This window comes from Ambystoma mexicanum, chromosome 2p (genome assembly GCF_040938575.1).
Source record: "Ambystoma mexicanum isolate Mex_15411 chromosome 2p, UKY_AmexF1_1, whole genome shotgun sequence".
Lineage (NCBI taxonomy): Eukaryota > Metazoa > Chordata > Amphibia > Caudata > Ambystomatidae > Ambystoma > Ambystoma mexicanum.
In genome coordinates this window covers 1,097,308,155-1,097,330,805 of record NC_090923.1, presented here as the reverse complement: position 1 = coordinate 1,097,330,805, position 22,651 = coordinate 1,097,308,155, and the positions used below count along the sequence as shown (strand labels likewise).

The 22,651-nt window shown below is 45.7% G+C and overlaps 1 protein-coding gene across 2 annotated transcripts in view; it reads right to left on the bottom strand.

The window, feature by feature from the left end:
• DNAJC4 (DnaJ heat shock protein family (Hsp40) member C4) overlaps nt 1–18,584 on the bottom strand; it is a 1,241,876-nt gene extending 1,223,292 nt beyond the window's left edge. The window contains exon 1 of one of the 2 annotated variants that reach the window (XM_069645092.1): nt 18,432–18,584. The gene's annotated coding sequence lies outside the window, so the exon portion shown is untranslated. The remainder of the gene's footprint in view (nt 1–18,431) is intronic. The other variant, XM_069645093.1, reaches the window with a different exon arrangement.
• Between the last annotated feature and the right edge of the window lie 4,067 nt (nt 18,585–22,651).

Sequence of the window (22,651 nt, the reverse complement as noted above, 5' to 3'; positions counted from 1 at the left end):
ATGTACTGATTCAACGATTACTGTCGACCCAATAAACCCAACCAGCTGACATTACTTTTGGTTTCATTTGTAAAAACGCAAATTAATCATTCAACGATTCATACAAAGTTCTGGGAATCCTTTTACAGAGAAGGAACAAGGCAAAATAACCTGTTCTATGGGTAGGTTCCCACTCGGGAGGCTCTACAACCACATTTTAGCTCACTGTACCTTTCACAAAGGGGAAGAACAAGTTACTTACCCATGGTAACGTTCTTTCGACTGGATGTTCCTCTCACATATTCCTCATCCTTGATATCTCCAATAACCAACTTCGGCAGAGGGTGCTGTGCATCCATACAGTCGACTCGATCTCCCTCGATGGCCTCCGCCTCGAGGATGATGTCATCACATGCATATATAGCATGCGCAGCGCGCGTTGGCTTCAGTTCTGTTTTTTCATGTCATTCTCAAGTAGAACAACCCGCATCAACTTGGGTTTGACCGTACTAGGCTCTGGGCATGGGAAATTCTACTGATGGGTAGGTTGGGAGGGCGATGAGGAACATGTGGGAGGAACATCCAGTCAAACGAACGTTACAAGGGGGTAACTTGTTCTTTGAATGGATTGTGTCCTCCCACATATTCCGCATCTTTGATAGACTCCCAAAGCAGTGTTTGTTTTGGTTGAGGGAGTAAGAGTTTTGCCATCAATGGTTTCCATTAAGAGAATGGAGGACAGCTTTTCCAAAGTTTCCATCCTGACTTAGGGTAGCATCAAGGCAGTAATGCTTAGTGAAAGTGTGTATTGTGGACCAGGTAGCTGCCTCAAAAATGTTTTTAATAGGAACACCTCTTTGCAGAAGAAGTAGCCACGCCCCTAGTGGAATGGGCCATCAAGCCTTCTGGAGGATCCTTGCCCGCCAGCCTCTAGCATTCTGAAATAGAATAATCCATCTGGATAAGGTCTGCTTTGTTACAGCCTGACCCAGTCTATGACCCGTATAACCTATGAATAGTTGGTCATTCAGACGAAGTTTTGACAACCTTGAAATGTAGACGCTCAGAGCCCTTCGCGGTTCGAGCCTGGGCAACCTCTCCTCTTCCTTGCTGGGATGAGGTGGAGGATAGAAAGTGGGTAACACAATCTTTTGTCATAAATTAAAGTTTGAAATGACCTTAGGTAGAAATGAAGGCTTGACCCTCAGGACAACCATGTACTTGTAAAATACTGTAAATGGTGGTTTAGAGGATAATGCCTGCAACTCACTCACTCTAAGGGCTGAAGTTAGTGCTACCAACAAGATGGTTTTGAACGTTCGTAACCTTACAGGACATGAATGGAGCGTTTCAAATGGTGCACACAAGAAATGTTAACACCAGGTTAAGGTCCCAAACGGGAAACTGAAAGGGAGATGGAGGGAACACATTAGTGAGTCCCTTCAGAAATTGTATCACTAAAGGTATCTTAAAACATGAAGTTTCCTCAGAGGAGCGCTTGAAGATGGAAAGCGCTGCCAAATAACCTTAATGGTCCCAACCTGGAGCCACAGATTAGCTAAGTACAGTAGAAAGGATAACACCTCCGGTGTCTTGCACAGCAAAGGGTGCACATTCTTGTCTCTGCACCAGCTGCAGAATTTGTTTTAACGGCAGCGGTACAAAGACTTCGTTGCTGGCCTTCTAGCCGAAAGCAAAATCTCCATGACATCATCTGGGAGGTCCTGATCTTTATACCTCAGCCTCTCAGAAACCATGCGTGAAGGCTGAGTGTCTTGACCTCTGGACGGAGAACCCAACCCCCCTCTCGCGAGAAAAGGTCCTCTCTTTGTCCGGGTACCACATCCTCCTGGCCTAATCCAGGGCAATTAGGATGATGTGTTTCCCTACTTTTCTCAACCTCCAGTTGATGTGAGGAATGATGGGGAGTGGAGGAAATGCGTACAGGAGTGGAAACTCCCAGTCCGCAATGAACGCGTCTCCCACCATGAATGCGTCTCCCAGAGCTCCTCTTGGGGGAAATTCCCTGGAGCAGTACAGTTTGCACTTCCTGTTGACAATGGTCTAGAACAAATGCACTTGAGGGGTTCCCTAAAGGGTGAAAATCTTTTGAAGGACTTCCTGAGCTAGTTCCCACTTGTGGGAGACTGTGCTCTGCCACCGCCGTGTTCTTTTCTCCGGCTAGGTGAACCGCCAAGTGGAAGATTCCTTCTCGAATAGCCCAGAACCAGAGATGCATTGCTTCTCTGCATAGTGGTAGTGACCCTACACCTCCTCTCTTGTTGAGGTAGTACATGGCCACTGTGTTGTCCGTCATTATTGGAACATTCTTTCCCCGAACAGAGGGCAGAAAAGACTTCAGCGCAAGTCTGATTGCTCTCAGCTCCAGAAGATTGATGTGTAGTTCGGACTCTGATGAAGAGCATCGACTGCTGATTGTCAGATCGTTGACGTGGGCTCCCCACCCCGTGAGTGAGGCATCCGTCACTACTGTTATTCTTGCCATGTTTGCCAAAAGGTTCTCCCTTCAGAATGTTGTCCTTGCAGGCCCACCACAGGAGATCCTGTGCAACCCTGCTTGGAACCTGAAGTAGGTCTGACATGTTGCCTGAGAATTGAGACGATTGTGTCCTGAGAGCCCATTGAAGGAATCTCATTCTCAGGCGAGCCTCTGGCACCAAGAAAGATGCAGGATGCCACGAGACCAAGCAACCTCCAAAAGCCGGGAGATGCTGAGCACTGTGAAACTTGGAGACCATCTGCAGAATGTCTTGAGGCCGCACCTTGGGTGGCGAGCTCTTTCCCAATGATGTATCCAGTACAGCCACGATGAACTGGAGCTTTTGAGATGGTGTCATAGGGACTTCCTGTAATTGAGGGAGAAGCCCAGTCTGTGAAGAGAGTGGCAGGCGACGTTGAGATGATCCAGGACTTGTTCGGGAGAATGCGCCCTGATCAGCCAATCGTCCAGGTAGGGGTAGATGTGAATCACCCTCTCCTGAGACTTGCTGCCATCACCGCCATCAGTTTGGTGAAAACCCTTGGAGCGGAGGTCAGCCCGAATGGCAGAACTCTAAACTGATCATGAGAATCGCCAACGGCGAACCTCGGGTACTTTCTGTGCTTGAGATGGATTGGCACATGAAAATAAGCACCCTGAAGGTCCAATGACACCATCCAATCCTAGAGTTGGAGGGCCTGATGGATCTAACAAAGTGTGACCATCTTGAACTTGTCCTTCCTGAGGAACTTGTTCAAGTATCTCAAGTCCAAGATCGGTCGCTCTCCAACATCCTTCTTGGGGATTAGGATATATGGAAAATGTCATTCTTTGTTCCTCTCCGCTACAGGTACCGGCTCTATAGCACCTTTCTCCAGCTGGGTCAACAATTCCTGCACAAGGAATAGATCTGTAACCTTCAAAAATGGCTCCCTGGTGGATGGTTCTGAGGTCTCTGAATGAAGGGGAGGAAGTAACCTTGGGCTATGGTTTCTACTGCCCAAGCATCCAAAGTAATGTCTCGCAATTCTTTTAGCTGCTGGGACAGTCTGCTCCCAGAGGGGTGTCATGACTCAAGACCTCAAGAGAGGTTTTGAGGCGGCTGAAGCAGTAGCTGCTGGTAAAGATGCCACTGCTTGAGTGGACTTTGCACTTCTCCCTCGTCCACCACGAGGGAATCTTCTTTGGCCTCTTTGACCAGCCATTCCTCTCGCTCTTCCAACTGAGGAGTAGTAGGGGAAAGGATCTACCCCTCCAAGACGGTCCAATCGGGTGAAAAGGCTACAGCTGCCTAATAGCAGCACCCAAAGACTTGGCTGCCGCCTTCAAGGTCTGCAGCTTCTCAAGGCTTTCGTCAGCCTTGCTGCCAAAAAGATGAGACCCGTCAAAAGGCATGTTAAGGAGTCTAGACTGCACGTCCGGTGCAAAACCAGATTTCCTTAACCATGCAAATCTGCGATTTAACAGTGCTTGCCGCCTTGGCTCTGTTGATGCTGTCATCAGAATCCAAACCCGACTGAAGAGACTCGGACATGGCTTCCTTGCCATCCTTAACAATGGCCAAGAAACCGTCTCTTTCCTCCCCTTCGGGAATATGCTCAGCCGCCATAGAAATGCAGTCCCATATAGTGTATGAAAACTTTGCCAAGGCACATGTGGAGTTGGCCGATTTAAGAGCCATGCTCCCCACAGAAAATACTTTTCTTGGCCAGGCATCTACCCGTTTATCATCCCTATCTGGTGGGATGGTCGGATAAGCTGCCTGTTTCGATGTAGCGGTTGCTGCTTGCACCGCCAGACTTTCTGGGGTAGGGTGTTTCGATGAGTAGCTGGGGTCACTACTTGATTGGCGGTATTTCCTTATCAGGTTCTTATTTACTGCCAGACTTGACTCCGGTGCTTCCCAATTGGCACTTACTCTTTTCTGAAGAGCAATATGAAAAGGTAAGATGGGATCCTTTTGAGGACCTTTTTCTAGGATATTTGTACAGTCATCCTGTTCAAAAGGGGGGGCAGGTCTGCTCCATCCCAGGTTATCCACTACCCTGGTCATCAACTGCAATTAAGAGGCATCTGCATGCTCATCCGACTAAGGCTTTCCAAATTCCAATTCCAGTGAAGTGTCCACTTCACTGGCTGTCTGCAAATTTTCATATAGGGTTTTCAGTCTGGATTCCTCTGATATGAAACTATCAGGGACATTTGGATATTTCGAGCACAATCCCAGAGGAGCCGTCGATGTCTTTGATGAAGACGTTTTCGACGTCAATGGCACCGGGGGCTTCAATGGTATTGATGGCGTTGATGGCATCGACGACCTCGGCTTGTCTTTCAACTTATGACTTGAAGGATCCCTCAATGACTTCTCATTGTGTCGAGGCCTCGACGACTCTCTATGGGGTTCTGGCCTTCGTAACGGGCTCGAGGGCGCGCAGGATTTGGCTCGAGTCCTTTCCTTACCGGCTTCAGAAGGCGTGGTAAGAGCATGACCTGGCTACTTTGAGGGTTTATGTCTCTCGAATATCTTAAGTATTTCTTGCCTGACTGCTTCCCATTTGGCAGGAGTGGAGGCCTTATCTCGGACGAGGATGTCTAAGTATGCGATTTATGATGTCTTTTCTTAGACTTCCTCTAAGAGTAGTGGTGGGAGCCACTCCTTGACATGTCCTTCTTTCTTTGAGGAGAGTTGCCTTCCGCTTTGTCAGAAGAAGGTTTCTTCGATGGGGTAGTCGATGGGGATTTCTTAGGGAATCTACCTACCGCCAATTTCCCCTTACGCTCCTTCAGAACTTTTCCATTCATCGATTGACATTTTGAACAGGCCCAGGTCTTGTGCTCCACACCGAGACACCACAAGCATACTCGATGCGGATCCGTCAGCGAAATCTTGGCATCGCAGTCTTGACACTTTTTAAACCCGGTCTTCGGGGTAGTCGGTGTCGAAGACAAAGACATTTTTGGGATATTTCTGATGTCAATTTCTGAAGTGCACCGCAGTTCTCGAAGCGTAAACTTACTCGGAAAAAGTGAACTGAAGCCAATGCCCCCGAACGACATCGAGTCGACTGCATCGATACACAGTGCCCTCTGCCGAAATTGTTTTCTGAAGCAGATGAAGCTGGATATTGGAGGCATCAAAGATGAGGAATCAGTGGGAGGACACAATCCATTCGAAATAGCCATTTGCATATAAGTCTGGTCCCACCAGTCTGGGCAGTCCAGCAACAAAATGCTAGGTAATTCTCCTCTGAACAAGAGCACCAACAGCAACCCCAGACACATGTTTCAGCATTCTCATCAGAGAAAGCAACATCAATGATAGAGAAGGAATTGTCAGGAAGTGTGATGTGACAAGACCTGGGGCCAGGCCCTGTACAGTGGGAAGGGAGCCCGACCCGAACAGAGACGGAATGGGTGTGGGACGCCCTCTCCACTCCTTCTTACCCGTGGTGATGGCAGTGGAGACATCGCGAGGATACGCAAATGCAAGGTTGCATAGCCCTGGAGGGCCACCAACGTTGGCAGGTGTGGCATCAGTCCTGGGTCATCGGGAGATGGAGGATGAGAGGATGTTGGCACCTCAACAGAACCCCTGTAGAGGACGGGCAAGCCAGTCAGGCACAAAAGCAGCTGCCCATGGGGCACCACACACAGAGGTCGCATGTGCAGTTCCCCGACAGGCAGAGAGGAGGGGACATGGCCAGCCCCGGGGAGGCCGGAGCTGCGTGGTGAGGAGCCAGCACGCTAGCTTGATGGGAAACATGGCTCCAGTAGACAGTTTCTGCTGTAGCCTGCATTTAATGAAAATCACCCACTGAGCACTAGGGATTAATGTCAATGAATCAAGACCTCCACGGATGCTTTACTAATAAAGTTCCCACTAAACCACCAGGGATGACTTTATTAAAAGAGGGTTCTGGAGAAAAGGGGCAACCGTCCCTTATGGACTGCCCCAGATTTCATGCAAGAAATGCTGTAAGGCCACATGGAGAAAGGTGGTGAGCTTACAAGCCTTTATTAGCCCTCCCCAAGCCCTTCCCCTGTCACAGCACCTGGAGACAGATAAGTGAATTATTGGGTAAATTTGCCAATCAGGAGATGGGGTTGGATATTTAAGGGTAAGCCTTGAAGTTGTCTGGTTTGGGTTAGTTGGGTAAGGACAGGAGGTGGAGGAGGACGTCCGAGAGACCAGAGGAAGAAAGTGCGGAAAGGAGAGTGGAGGGTATTGGCAAGAGGGGTCTGTGGCGTGTTTGTGCGTGGGGGTAAGAAGTGAGTGGAGTAGGAGTTGAGTAGGTGAGAGGTGGTGGTAGCAGTAGGCAGTGGTAGTAGTAGTGGTAGTAGAAGCTGTTAGAGAGATGAGAAGGAGAGGCACAGTAGTAGAGAAGTGGTAATAGTGATACAAGGGGAGTATCAGTAGATTTGGGGTTGATTTACCGAGGCGGAAATGTTCGAAGGAGAAAAGACCGAAGATAATGTTTCCGACATAATCTTCAGTCTTTTCTCCCCTGAACATTAGCAAGTTACCCAAACCCCTACACACAGCCTACACACACCTCACCCACACCCCTACCCACAACCCCAACACACCCCTACACACATCCCCACCCCACTACTTACCTTGCATTCCGTCTTGCTCTGTCCCTGCGACGCCTGTGCCCTTTCACTTCCGTGATCGAGAACCGGCGCCGGAGGGTCTTTTCCCTTTTTTTGTCTTTTATTTTTGTCGGGTCAGCTGCAGGGGTGTCCCCCACAACCCCTGATCAGTATACTGTATTTTGGGGGAGGGGGGCTGGGGAAGGTTTGCCCCCGGTGAAGGCTGGGGATCTGAAGGCCTTACATATTTTACTGTAGATGTGTTCCTCTTCCTCACACTGGGCTGGATTTCATCATCTCTGCAGTTGTTCACGCTCTTATCCGATCGAGATGGAGAGGTTGGCGTCTTTGGTTTGTCAATGGCGAGGGTCGGTTCCTTCTCACCCAAAGGCTCTAAATCCGAGTTACCCAGATTTTTCTCGACACAGTTTGTAACAACATGTTGAGTAATCGAAGTTTGTTTTGTTTTGCCAGGTAAAACCTCTTGTTTTTTCTGATGATGAGAAGCACCCACCCTTTTACTTGAGCCGAATATCCGGACACTAGATTGCGTGGAGGTTGCAGTACTTAAGAAAGGGCCACTTGGCGTAGTACGTGGGTTCTCACAATGGGAGCCAAAACTTAAACCACTGGGTTTCCAGGCTGGTCGTTTTAAGGCACCTCTATATGGGTTTATGAAAGTTTTCTGCACCAAGGGCTCAGGTAAAGAGTTGGGTGAATCGGTTTCACAGGGCAAGACAGCCATTTGCAGATCATCATCCTCTTCTATAGTAACGATGATCACCTTGTTAGATTGAGAAGGGTCTATGATGTTTGGATCCTGGTAGATCAAGGGCAGCTGTCTGGAGTCTCAGATGACTCTTTAATGGACACCTCAGGGTCATGTTCAGCACTAGCACGTGTGGTATTGAGTGGATCTTGATGTAATTCAGACCCTGTTTCATTTAGAGGGATATTTACCTCAGGCATTTGGTCAAGGTCAAGATCCCTCACGGAGTCCAGCAAATTCCGGGCAGATTCTGTTTTGTGCCCTATATCAACTCGTGCCTCTAACGGATAATTTAAAGTGGGCTCCAGGTCAAGGAAACTGGGGGTACCCCACACCCCCCAAAGTTTCATCTAGACTTGGGGCCTCAGTTGTCATAATTCCCCAAGTGAACACAGGGAAAAGCGGCTTGGCTGAAGTCACAGCCACTTATGCTTGTGCTTATGCTTGTCAGCAGACCAGTAGGTGTAAATGAGAGTTTACGCTCCGGTCAAGATCAAAGGATTAACAACCGCAGGCTCCTGGCTGGGTGCACAGCTTAAATTACCAAAGCTATGTTGATTATGCCTACCCAAGCAACTTTATTAGGGGAGGCTAGATTAATTATGGCCACCCTACGGGAGGAAAAGTTATTTGTTTAATGTAAAAATTGCTTAGAGGCTTTAAGGCTTTAATGCTCTCCGCTCACCTGCCCGTTGGGGAGCTCTGGGAGCTGGGCGCAGCCTTACCCTTTGGGTTCTCTCCAGGGGCTGAGATCCACGCTCCACACTCTTACCATGGTGCCTGGCACCCCCACAGCCCCCCGCCGCACTGCTAGGCTGGGGAAGGGTGGGGTGGGGTGGGCTTTCAGGCTGGCTTCAGAGCTTCAGGGCTTCCGTGAGCTTCAGGGGCTTCAGCAGCTCGCTCTCACAGAGGTGAAGGGAAAAAGTTAGAGGAAAGAACCTCTAGGCGTAGGAAGGCATAGGAATGTGTGAATACTGGTGCGTCAAGCCGCACCTCTCTCGTTTCTCGTCACACACAGAGTCCGCTTCCGAATCTCACCTAAGTCTTCACAAACCTGTAAACTTTGTATTTGTTGAATATGACTTGGGGGGGTCTGCGCCCAGAAGAGGGGAACCCAGGGGTGAAGCTGTCACCCAAAGTATATGTGGAACATAATTTTGTGTTTGTTTGTTGAATGTATCAGGCCCTCGAAGGCAAGAGACTTTTATTGGAAAACGACTTAACCATCGAAGAACCTTATAGCTGGTACGGAACTGTTGACTCGAGCTCGGGAGGCTCGAGTGTGTGCTGTGCTCAGGAGATCCACCTTGTCCCATGCTCAAAACGTGGGCAAAGGAGACCCCTGGCAATCACATCCTGACTTATTATTTTGTGAACTCTTTATTGAAAACCCTATCCCACACTCTTTCTGTAATTAGTTTTAAGGATTTGGCAATAGTTTTTTTTTTAGCATAGGCCTTTTATTTTCACAAGATGCCACAAGGACTGCCTTCATTTTCATTTGATGGTCGAAGTTGCTCCCATCTTAGATTTAGGTTAGGTGTTATTCCACCCTGCATTTATAGTTCAATAAACACCCTTGAACTGTGATCACTTGTGTCTGTCTTTGCTGTTGCCACCATGAGTTCCTTACAGCGGTCACATGGACTGATCACCAATACATTTCTACGCTAATATTGCCTGACTATCGCAGGTCACAGCTATATGGCCTAGGGGTGTCACGGTATTAGTTTTATGACGGTATGATAACCTTCTTGCCAAATGACGGTATATCATGGTTATCGCGGTATAGCAGGTGATGTTAACTAATCTTAACAAATATTTTCTAAAAGGTCATAAATTGTCAGATTTATCATCACAAACAAAATCAGGCACCCAGGGCCAGAATTGGGCTTTTCAACATACTTTCCACTGAAATGCCACCCCTTGCTTCCACCAAACACACGTGTGGAGAGGAGGAGGGGGGGGGTAGCCCTGCTGCGACTAGCAAAGCAAACTGAATAGCTTTTCTTAAGTGGTCATTTAGGCTTTTAGCTCCCCCACTGGCTACTGGTGAAGATGAACATGTTGCCATCTTGATAACCTGCATGCCACAGCTCAATGGAGGCTGATGGTAGTATACGCTTGTGCGCATACACACCCACACGCACACACACACACACACACGCACACACTCTCTCTTTACGTTACAGCCTTTAGTTTACTTGCGGGCCAAAAGGTGTTCAGTAATCACGGACATGTTACCCTTTGGTATGGCAGCAGGGAATACCCACAGAGATGAGTACATTTTACAGTGTAACTTATTATATGTAAATTCAATGATAGAACCAGGGAAATCCCCCATTGTCATATGTTTAGCAAACATTATCCATTATAAATATATAAACCCCAAAGCCGCCACCCCAAAGTAAACCCTTTTCCTTCTTAGCACTGTATTTATTCTTCCTATTGCTAACACATTGATTTTATGTCAGGCACGTGTGATTTATGGAATGGCATTAAAAACTGCTCCAACTGTAACTACTTGGCAGATGGCACATCCAACAGTGCAAGACCAAGACTGTGCAGCACTTGCTTACTGCAGCCTTTCCAAATCAGATTGAAAAGCACACTTAACGGTATAAACGGTATAAACGGTATACCGGTATAAACAATGTGACGGTTATTATTATTCAATTAAGTGGTTCACGGTATCTTTAACGGTATACCGTTATAACGTTACATCCCTAATATGGCCTTCATCACAGCAGTGCAGCGGGCTAAAAAGGACGTTTGGTGTATGAAGAATACAATTATGAAGGGGTATGTTAGCTGCATCCAGTATTCCTAGTTATTGTTGGACCAATCCATTTACAAGTTTGGGTATGCGTCATAGGTTAAATAGGGTGAAAAGAAAGAATACTGCAATAATAATCCCTGGAGTACTGCAGGGAATACTTAATATTTGCAGTCCTAGCCTTCCACACCACAGCATTTACAAACTTCTGCTCCAACCCAATATGGGATGTATGGATCCAGAACATGCAGAGATATATATCTAGGACATTATTGATATCTGGATCGTTATGGTCCAGTCAACAAGGGCACTGGGTCATAGAAACAAAAACGAATTGAAAGGGTCCCTGTAATGGAGGCAGGGACCTCATAGAGTAAGTATTGTAATGAGGAAGAGTAGGATTAAGAGTAATGAGGATTACCTGTAAGGAATCGCTACATTAATCAAATGCAAAATGCAATATTCTACCTAGTACCCAAGTGACACTACTCATTCAAATGGAAATAAAGCCAACATTTTGGTATATACGGATTGAAGTCTCGAGGCGAAGTCACATGTGTTGGCATCCAACGGCATACAACCCACTGAAGGGCACAGGATCCATCCGTGAGGACAATATACAGCAAAGTTCATTAACAAATGCATAAGGAGAACACAACCTAAGACACATGACTCAGCTAAGAGTACAGGACAACCGAAGTTCACAGATCTTACGCCAAGGCACACTAGGCCCACCCAAGGTTAAGCAATTCACACAAAAGCAAACAAATCGCCAAATGGCACACAACCCAAACAAGGGCACATTACCCACCAAGGGGAACACATTCAGATGAAGCAATAACCACCCAGTTTAAGGTGTATCCATATGGTTTGCCACACAGCATGTTGTGCTGAAGGGCTTCTGCTCTCTGGATTACTCCATTACTATGACTTTCTAATCCGCCCCGTCTCAATCCGAGACATGCGATCTGAATGCTTTATATTATTTATTTGTATTATTGTTTTCCTTCTCACCCTTATTACACCACCCCCTCTGATGGGGTGGCTATAAGAATGGAGCACCTGAGTAGCACTTCCTGTCAGTAGCAAACTACTTGACAATAGTTCAAAGAACCTCTCCAGTCCGGGTGGATGGGACAGGAGAGGACTGTGACAAGAAAGATTGGGGACTATGAGAAATGAAGATTATCGGTATTATAATCCCGGTAGTACTTCCTCATCCCTGTCCTATATACATAGTGAAGATTTAACAAGTACCAGGCTTTCAACTCAAAAAGGGCCAGGATACACAATGCTATCAACATACTTTATTTGATAGAACGACACATCTTGATTGGCTTAGAGCACTCCAGTATAAACAGTACTGAACATATGTCAAACATATTCTTAGGAACTACTAGTGGTCTTTTAAACTGGGCACATAGAATAGTGAATTGCTGAGATCAATCACTATCATGAAGCTCTCCCTTGAAAGCAGAGCTGCTAACGAGTGGAACGATTCCATCCTGAGGCCTGAATAATAAAATTGTTCAGGTTCTTTAAGTCCAGAAAGGGCCTGAACTTCAGAGAGTTGAGAAGAATCCCCTCCCTTCTTCTGATGAGGGGATTCAGACAATTGCTCCCTTGCCCACTGGGCCTGAAATACTTCTAGAAGAGTGGAAACTTTCTCTGGATTCCTTGGAATGGTAGTTTCTCGAACCCCTTGGGAGGAGGAGCTTGGATTAACTCAATGGCCTCACCTCTGTTCACAATGTTCAACATTCATAGGTACAGGCTGGCTGGTCCTTCCTCATGTCATGCAAAATAGCTGAATCCTCTGCCCTGCCTGGGGAATCAGAGCTGGCCCCTACAAAGGTCAGGCGTAATCAGGAAAGAGGTCATTTAGCTGGAGGTTGGGACCAGGCCCCCTGCAATACCACTTTGGCCCTCTAACCTGCCCTGAAGGCTTCTGGACAGGTTTCCAAGGTGTTTTCCAAGAACCAGAAGAACGAGGGCACGTAAGAACTAGCTTCAACTTTTCCTGGGCCTGCGCCATAAGCTCACCAAGTCTACTCCAAATGAGCTTCTACCCAGAAAAGGGATCCCTAATAGAGATACTCTCTGAGAGGCATATACCTTCAGGAAACAAAGCAAACATTTTCTTCAAGAGCCTCCATTGGACCCCACTGCCAATTTGGCTGATTTTAGAGAGTCAGGTGCAACATCCGCCAAAAAACTACACCTGTTACTCCATCATGGCAAGCTTGTCAGCACAATCCATTCATTCTTCCACAGCCCCCGAGGTGGACGAGACCTAAATCCTGAAGCAGGGACTTCACAATAAAGGCTACAGAGGCGGAGGTCCGAAACAAGACGTGGTTCACCTTGTGCACCCTCTTCAAAGAAGCCTCCACCTTTGTGTCCTTAAGGTTGGAGGGGGCTGCATCCTCAGAAGTCACAGCCGCCTTGCTGGAAAAAGTAGGCACAAGGGAATGAACTTCCAAAGTTGCACGACATTCCACCTCAGGTTTATGCAGAAGATATTACTTGCTAAGAAAACTTGGAGCGCCGTCGTCAGGTCCAGGCCACGCTTTAAACAAAACCTCCTACATTTCAGGCAGCAACTGAAGACTCCCATTTGCTGATGTTTTCAATCTTCACATCCGAGATAGTGGATTCCTCCGGCTACAGGATGTCTAGATTGCCGCAGACATAGGTCATGACTTCATTAAGCATTCCTCTTGAAACATACTCTCCTCCCATAGTCAGAAGCCTGTCTGCCAGATCAGTAGGAAGGGAGTCTGTTAATGTCGAGGGCTCTTCGGCTTAAAGAACAGGGGATGGCTCATCATAGAAGCAAGAACGCTTTTAGCCAAGATAGCCTCCACCATCTGATCAATCATGTTTTACACTTGATACTAGGCTACCAAATCTGGAGCAGGAGCAGGTAGAGAAACCCTTCTGGAGGATTTCTCTACATGGTTTCTTTTATGTTTGTGCTTTTCAGGGGACCATGTCCAGAGCGGGTCCAAACCCCACATGAAATCTGCAAACCTTTCCATTAAAGCGTATCCCCCTTTTAAGAAGACTCACCTGAATCATGGTGCGTGGGACGGGTTGTAGCAACTCCAGCGCCCAAATCCTCCCGCAGCCAAGTTTCTGGGGCGAGTTGCAGCCGGTGCTCACCAATAGCATTCCACACTGCTGAGCAACGCTCCCTAACTTCCAGGATGTACATAATCACACCCTCCTTTCACGTGGCACTTGCTGACCCTCTGCCTTGCCATGCCCTATCCTAGTCAGTACAGCAGACTGACAAGACCCAGTGTAGACTTCATGAGCCACCTGCCTGTTCTGGAGGCATGGAATGGGCCATAGAACATTTAGGTTGAACCCCAATATGGGCAGTTTATGAAGGTAAGATAATTCTTCCTCAGTAACCATCTTACCTTGCCTTCCTGGGATGCTCCAACCTCTCTGGTCATGGCCTCCTAACATGGCTGACTTTGCTCTATAGAATGACTTGTGGCTTCACACCTGGGGTGGCAGCTGCGTGGATAGTTATGTTACGGTATACATATTTGTAGAGCGGAACGTACACCCAATGGCATCTTGGCGCTACAGACCAGCAGATAGTATACCAACGGGCGGAATGGCTAAGAGCTAAAGAGGACTGTTTTTAAATATTTGCGAAACATGAGATGTTCTCCGATTGCGCAAAAAGAAAAAGGAAGGGAATTTCAGAGTCTGGAAGCTGCTACCGAAAAGGCATGCCTGCCAATACAAGATAGTTTCACCCGAGGGACTTGTACCAGAAGGGTATCCTGGGAGCGGAGAGGGCGTCTAGGAATGTAAGGAAGACATTGTAAATATTCCGTTCCCAACCTATAGACGGTGCCGTCGGCGCAAGGATTTCAATTGAATTCTCTTTAAGAAAGGGAGCCAATGCAACTGGTGAAGGATAGGATATATATATGGGCTCTTAGAGGAAAATGTGTTGCAACACCAGCAGCTGGGTTCGGGAGGATTTGCAAACGATGGGTTAGGCGAACAAACTAGGCTAGACAAAGAGAGTTACAGTAATCCACTGTGCTCATAACCAGGGAAGCCATCACAGGTGAATGTAGTTGGTGGGTGGGGGGGAGTAAAGAACTTTATGCAACACTTTTAATTTGTAATGCCCGGCATGACAGCTGGCCGAAACATGAGCCTCATTGGATAAAGATGCAGAGATTTTCACCCCCAAGTCCTTGACTACAGGGATTGGGAATGAAGCAGCACCAAGCACAAGCGAACAAAAAGCCAGAGTCCAAAGAGTGGAAACAGAAGGGAGCACGACCACCAGGATCTCCATCTTGCCCCCATTTAACTTAAGCCAGTTGTCACTCATCCAACGGCCAATGTCCTCCAAGCAACTCTTAAGCTGTGATGCCGTATCGGGCTGAGATGAATTTAGCTGTACAATAATTTTCATATCGTCAGCATAGGAGTAGCAAAAGAGGCCGTGGGTGTGGATGAGCTTCACTAAAGGTTGTATGTAGATGTTAAACAAAGTGGGAGACAAGGCTGAGCCCTGGGGGACCCCACAAGTAAGAGAAACAGTCCAATCTGTCAAAAAAAGACTAAAACCGAGCAAGGACCTAGCCAGATAGCCCAGCACATTTGAGGCAATTGGAGTGGCCAACTGTGTCAAATGCTGCTGATAGATCTAATACTATCAGTGCGCCAACCCCCACCGTGGTCAGAATCTCAGGCAAGGTCATGATCAACGGACACCAGAATGGTCTCTGTGCCTCGTCCCGGATGAAAGCCAGGGTGATAAGGGTCAACGAAGTCTGACTCTTAAAGAAAAACACTGATCAAAAGAAAGATTATTGATTTGAGAAGCTTTATGAAAAAAGGTAACTGCAAGATGGGGGTGAAAATTGGCCACAACAGTGGGATCTAAAGATGTTTTCTTATGAAGGATGGGGGGGGGGTCAAAAGGGTGTGTTTAAGTTCAGCCAGAATAATTTCAGATGAGAAGGAATGATTAATCACCTGGGCTACCCAGGGTGCAATGTCCAATATGACTTTCTATTACGACTGTATTGAAAATCTGTATTATAACTGACTGATTCGAAGAGCAACTTTAAAGTGAAGAATACAAAGTTACACGGATTATTGATGACAGATTTCTGTTTTATAGTTAGAAATATTGGTGCTCATCTGAACAATACATACACAAAATGAAAATCTTATCTGCAGCAGTACTTAACACACTCAGCTACCTTTTCCCACTTCAAATGTATTGAAGCTTGTATTTATTTGTAATGATTAAATAGGTTCCAGAAAATAGTAGTGTTGATACTATTTATGCACATTGAATTTTTTTATCCTTTTTAACCGGTTCTCGGTGCTGTGTGGCAACGGCGCAACAAAACTTACATTTCGGGGGGGCTAAGTGGTGATGGGAGGGGCCACTTCAGAAAACAGGTGGGGCAAACTTGGAGGCTCTGCCCCCACTATTCGACCCACCTCCCCATGGTCTGGTGTGGGGACCAACTATCAAATAGTATATTTTAAAGAGTAAATCCGTATATTTTAAAGAGTAATATGCAGAGAGGGGATGGAAGTCTTTCATGAAAGTAACAGCTTTAAAGTTTCACTGCATTTGTTCAAGTACATTTTTCTGAACAACACTTTAACACCACCAGTTTCTGGGAAAGGCTTCCCTCACCTCTCTGCCTAACAAAATGCAAGTGCGCACATCCATGGGTGCACATAGGCTCAAATGTAGGCTGGGGGTTAACCTTTCAAATGTTGGGAGAGGCGCTAACTTCAGAGACATGGAGGAGTGTCAAACTTACTTTTGTAGGGGTATCTAACTTCATTACTCATTATAATGAGACTATTCTAATGCAGCTTCAATGTTACAAACAGTTAACTATTTCCTTTAAGTCTGAAAACACCCACTTCTTGCAGGTCCTGTAGGTCCTAGAAAGTCTGAAAATGGCAGATGGTGTGCAATGAAAAACTCATAACATGACATAGCAGAGTGTTGGGGCAGTAGTCTGGACGGCCCAAGCAATTTCAGTGGCTGGGAGCAACAGGGGAGAAAATGTAATGTTGGTTCTACTAGTCAGTCCGCTATACTAGAATCTCTGGTGCACCGACTGGCTTGAGAGACTATGGGCGGCATTCCGAGTCCGGCGGTAGGCGTGCTGGAATAATCGGCAGGCTGCTGCCAGACCGGTAATACCATTCCGCCTCTGTGATTGCCGGAATCACTGGGGCATTACAACCCCGGTGACCCGGTAATTCTGGAGGCAGAATTCTGTAAATCCCTATTCCCATGCAGTCCCATAGGACTTCATGGGGATGGGGACCATGGAAACACTGGTTCCGTCTATGACGGAGCCAGTGTTTCCATGTCCGCCTGCTGGCGGGTGGTGTTACTTCAGCCAGGTCAGACCTGGCGGGAGTGACACCTCCCGCCCGCAGGACTCGGAATCAGCCGGTCCGGAAACAACGGTGGCAGAGGATTTACCGCCAAGGCTGACTTGTAATGAGGCCCTATGTCTGCCTGTCAAATCAAGTAGACTGGGGGAGGGACAGTACAGCAATAATGCAATTCTATGTGACAGTATTGGAGCCACTAGTAGAGGAGCACCAGGGTACACCAATTTGTCCCTACACTTATTAAAACTGTCTTATTGTAAGGGTGTAAACGTAATCACTTATTAGCACTCCAATTTTTGCAGCTAAAGCCAGGGTGAGATTACATTATTTGCCTGGGATCACACACTTACGCTTAACAGCGAAGCAAGGATTTTAACCACTTTGCAATTTGGGCACGACCACCTTCTTCCAGGCTTTACTTGGAACAAATATTTAAGTTTGGGTGTCAAGACCTACAATTAATATTGTACTATAGAGTTTACTTGCAATATAAACATGATGTAAATCCTTATAGCAGCATGTTGGGCCACAATAATATCTGTGTACCTTTATTTTCTACATCCTGAATGGAAAACTGTAAGGTGCAAAAGGCAAAATATCTATTTATCCACTTCATTTTCAGCGCTTTAAGACACCCAATACAATAAACTGTGTTATAAACTCACTTAGGTTTGGATATTCCTCACAAACCTCCAGCGTGTTATGATGCATGGTTTTAAGAACATTCATCCAAGGACATTAAAGCAAACTTTACTTTTTCGCATAGCAAGCTATTAGACTATGGATATGAACACATTTTCAAAGACTGCTTTATTGTGTTGCTCGCTTTAACTGTCACAGATTTGCAAGGTGACTGGTGATCTTTCAGTTGGATATTCACTATCATGCATAAGAAAGGCTATGCTGCTGATGATACAAGAAAAGTGTTGTCGAGTTCATTACAGGGACACCGTCTGTGTTTCGCCGAGCAGAACGTAGATTTGCCTGGAAGAAGCGCACTCCTAATCCTTTGAATTTGCAAAGGGCACGGAAGCCCCGCCCCTCAGCTAACATTTGGGGGGCGCTTCAGCCCGGTCAGCTCATTGCCGTTGGGCGCCTGCTATGTGGTTTGGGTCATTCCCTATAACTCACCGGGAATTGTGATTGCTTTGCTTTGAATATGGACAACGTCGAATCTACAGGTTCAATGCAGTTACGGTAGGTGCGGGGTTCAAACGAACGCACTGCCGGAACGCAAACCACTGTAAGCAAAGTATATCCCCCTCTCGGGGGACACAACCTGTGCATTATATTAGTAGGTACAATCATGATTAGCGTAGTACTGAAACTCTGAGTTGATACATTGTTAAGTGTGGATGCACGAAAAACTAGCAAACCACCACCGGTCTGTTTACCTTTCTAGTCGTCACATCCGGGCACTCTCCATTTTGACCTTTTCACGTAATTGCACGTTGCGTTGTGGGGCACGTAACCACTAACCAGCGTTCTGCACGCAACAGAAGCTTCTTTTGGGCGGAACTCTGCGTGGGCGAGCAGTAGTGTCGTGAAAAAGAAACTGCACAGGCAAATGAGAAATGATTCCCACTCACACACGAAGCCGTGTGATACGTTCTTTGCCTAACAACGAACACTACCAGCATATACTTTTATTGCATTGTTTCAAAAGAAACCATGGCATTTTTATAGGTGGGTAGGTCCGAAAGGATATGCATACCTACCTTCCAACACGTGAGCAATCGGAAGTTTTATGTGGGTTTACCCTCACCCACATCAACCACTTTCCCCAAACCGCCTTTCCTCGTCGGCATGGTCCTGGCATGGAATTTTAAGTCATTCAAACGGTGGCCAGAACACTAGGAAACCCACCAACAGCCCAAATGGTGTTAAGGACTAACTCAAACGTGGCACAACCACATACTTCTGCATGGGTTAATGTTAAAGGTTTTATACCTTGCACTGTTCCACCTGGGTGGTCTATAGGTGTTCAGGCGGATCTGTAATGGAGGGAGGGTGGCCGGTTTGTTCGTTTGTTTTATTTATTCATATTGTGCACCAAACCCGGAGGTATCTATGCGCAATTACAAGTTAGATAGGGATATAAAGACTATTATTTACCCTACATTATAAGTTGGTACAACAAAATTGCAACTTACATTCGAAATGGGTCCTATTACAGATGACACATATATGGACAATTATTTGCAGTACATTGAAATTATTTGCAGTACATTGTGCGTTAGTGATTTACATTACATATTTACACGATTGTAGTATGGCGCTTTATAAAGGCGGCATGGCTGTTCGAGTTATACATCTTGAAAGAGGAGCCATGTACTGGTCTTAGTCCTTAAGCTGTAAAGTGAAGGTTCTGCTCGAAGGGCTGCAGCCATGGAGTTCCACAATTTGGCTGCCATAACAGGAAAGCTATTTCCACCTGCTTTTTGTAATTTATAGCTAGGAACCCTCAGACAATGTGAGTGTACAGTTTTGGTGTGTCTTTCCAAAATGTTTTTAATTAATTTGTCTGCTAGGTATTTTGGGGCCAAATTGGAAAGACATTTGTGAGTGAGGGTTAATGATTTGAAGCTAATTCTGTCCTTCACTGATAGCCAGTTCGTGTTACGTCTGACAGCTGATATGTGCTGCCTTCTAGGAATGTTTAATGCAGTTCTTAGTCCGTTGTTTTGCAGTATTTGCAGTTTATTCACATTGTATTTGCTTGAACCTAAGTAGAAGGCGTTATAGTAGTCTATTTTAGATAGGATTAATTCTCTAGCCATAGTAGTGCAGCTAGTTGTCGAGAGGAATGGTTTAGATTAATTAATTCATTAATTTACAGGTGTATGCAGTGGCAGACGCTGTCGCATTAACTTGTCTGTTCAGATTTAAGGCTGAGTCTAGATAAAAACCCGGGGGTTTTCACATCCTTAGATACTTTAATGTTATTACAGTCAATAATTAATGATTTAAACTGGGTGCTTAGTTTATTCGATCTTGCTGTCGATCCAATGAGGAGGTGTTCTGTCTTTTCATCATTAAGACATAGGCCATGATTGGCTATCCATGCTTGGATAATGTGGTATATTTTATTCAGGATGGTAGAGTCAATGTCGTGATCACCAGTGATGGGAACGGGAATCTGGGTATCGTCCGCATAGTTGCTGTAGGTGACACCCAGATTGTCGAGGTCATTGAAGAGAAGTTTGGTGAAAATATTGTACATTGTGGGCGAGACATGCCCCCTGCGATCTCCACAGGTGATGGGTGCAGGCTCGGCTGATGCAATTGAAGAGAAGACTCTTATGGTCCTATTGTCTAAGAAGGATTGAATCCAGGCAGTGGCTTCTGCAGAGAAATGGGAAGCTGAAGTCAAGTGGTTGCAGAGGACTTTGTGGTTAACTAAATCAAATGCTGCCAAAAGATCCAGGAGGAGAAGGAGGGCTCACTTTCATTTGTCCTTTATCTCGTCTTATTTTTCAAGTCAATTAGAGAGATTTCTTTACCGTGTTTGGGTCTAAAACCGTATTGTCTCAGGCCAAGGAGATTGTTAGTTTCAAGGTAGGCTTGAATCTGTAGGTAGCTTGTCCTATCTAGAATTTTCAAAAGGAATGGTACCGTCCTTATTGGTCTGTAATTGGTTGGGATGTTAGGGTCTAGGTTCAGTTTTTTTAGTAGAGGAAGGACCCATGCATCTTTTAGATTGGTTGGGGCCGAGCAGGAGTCAAATTAAGAATTTATCAGGGTAGTGAAGAATGGCGCTAGTTCTTTGGCAGCTTCTTTGACTATGGTGCCGGACAGGTGTCCCCTTGGCATCTAGATGGCTTGAGGGAGGCTATTATGTTCTCAACTTCATGGATGAATACCGAAGTAAATTTTAAGTGGTTGCAAGATTTTGTAGTGAGGGCTGTCTGTGATTCGGGCAGGGGCATGGTCCTGGCTAGGTTTTGTTTTTTTGGCTTCGATTTTCTCTTGTAGCAGAGAAATCTTTTTGGTAAGCACATTTTGGATATCAGTGCACCAAGTTTTATCCTTAGTACAAGTTTCCTTTGGGGGTTTAGGGGATACTAATTATTTTAATATGATGAAAAGCTCTCTAATATTTGAGTTAGCTTTATGAATTCAGTCGTTCTAGATATCCCATTTTGTTTGCAAGATCCCAGATTTATATCTGGTGGAGATTTTAGATATTTAATCCTTGTTCTCTGCTGTATGGTTGTTTTTCCATGAAGATTCAATTTTTTTTTCGTTGCGTAGTATTTTAAGATCAGGGGTGAACCAGAAGTTCAGATGTGCTTGCGGCTTGCTTTTGCACATTTTTATAGGGGCTATTTTATCAATAGCTTGTTTGATTGTGTCATTGTAGAGTTCCACTAGAGCTGATGGATCAAGGTTAGTGGTGGTAGGTTTAGTAATAGGTTGGAGTAATAATTTCTCCATTGTTATATTACTCTTATTTCTTGTGATAGCTGGAGGTGACATTAGCAACGTAAAATTAGATTTTAGACTGTCTTGTAGAGAGAAGGAGATAAGGTGATGGTCAGTTCAGGCTTCTTCCTTTAGTGTGCGTTGGCAAATTGATGCAGTGTTTGAAGGCTAGTTCAGTGACAGTGTTGGCTAGTGCTAAGGCATTGTCGTCTTTCAGGTCATTAAGGCCTAGATTAAAGTCCTCTAGTATTAGTATCTGTGAATTGGGTTTCGTGTTTGTGGTAAATGGTGAGGTAATATCTTCCTCAAATGTTGAAATAGGGCCAGGTGGTCTGTATATTATAGTTAGTTCGGGATGCTGTAAGAGGTAGCTTGACTGACAGTAGTTCTCCAGACGGGAACGGGATGTGTGGGTGGACCCTTAGTTCCAATTTAGTTTTCTCAATGAAGGCAATACCGCCTTCTCTGCCAGTTTCTCTATCTAGTCTTAGTATGGTGAAGTGTTCTAGTATTGCTAGTGATAATATTGGGCCTGCAGCAGCATGAAGCTAGGTCTCAGTTATGGCTAGGAAATCTAGTTGATTAGAGGTGATGAGGTCAGCAATGTCTAATGCATGAGCTACCATAGATCATACGTTTATTAGTGCCCCTTTGATAAGTGGTATGTCAACTGTATTTTGACAGAGGTAGATTGTTTCCTGATCGGTAAAATTGCTAGTAGATGTGTCGTAGTTGAGTTTTCGTTTGGTTCTCATCATTAGTGAGTTGAGGCTGTTATGTTTATTACTATGCATAATTAGTGATTGGTAAGCACTTCCTAGTCTTGATCCTAATCTATAATTTCGAGTGTTGGTGGAACACAGTTGGTTAGAAGTTGGTTTGGAGGCATATTATTTGATCCATTGCACTGGGGATAGTGGACAAGTAGGTCTAGTGGTTGTGTTGCAACTAGGGCGGTCGAGAACTTGTTGGGAGATGAGGTAGGAACTTATAAGGTGGTATGAGTTTGGATTCTGGCAGTGGTAAAGTCATAGTAAGGGATGACCAAGTTTTATGTGGCATGATAAGATTAGTTTTAAGTAAGACCCTCGTGATATGTATTTGGGCGTGGGCGATGGAGGCAGTGGTATGTGAAAGTATTGTCAGTGTAAGGAGAGAGCTGAACAATGGCAGTAAACGCAGGATATTG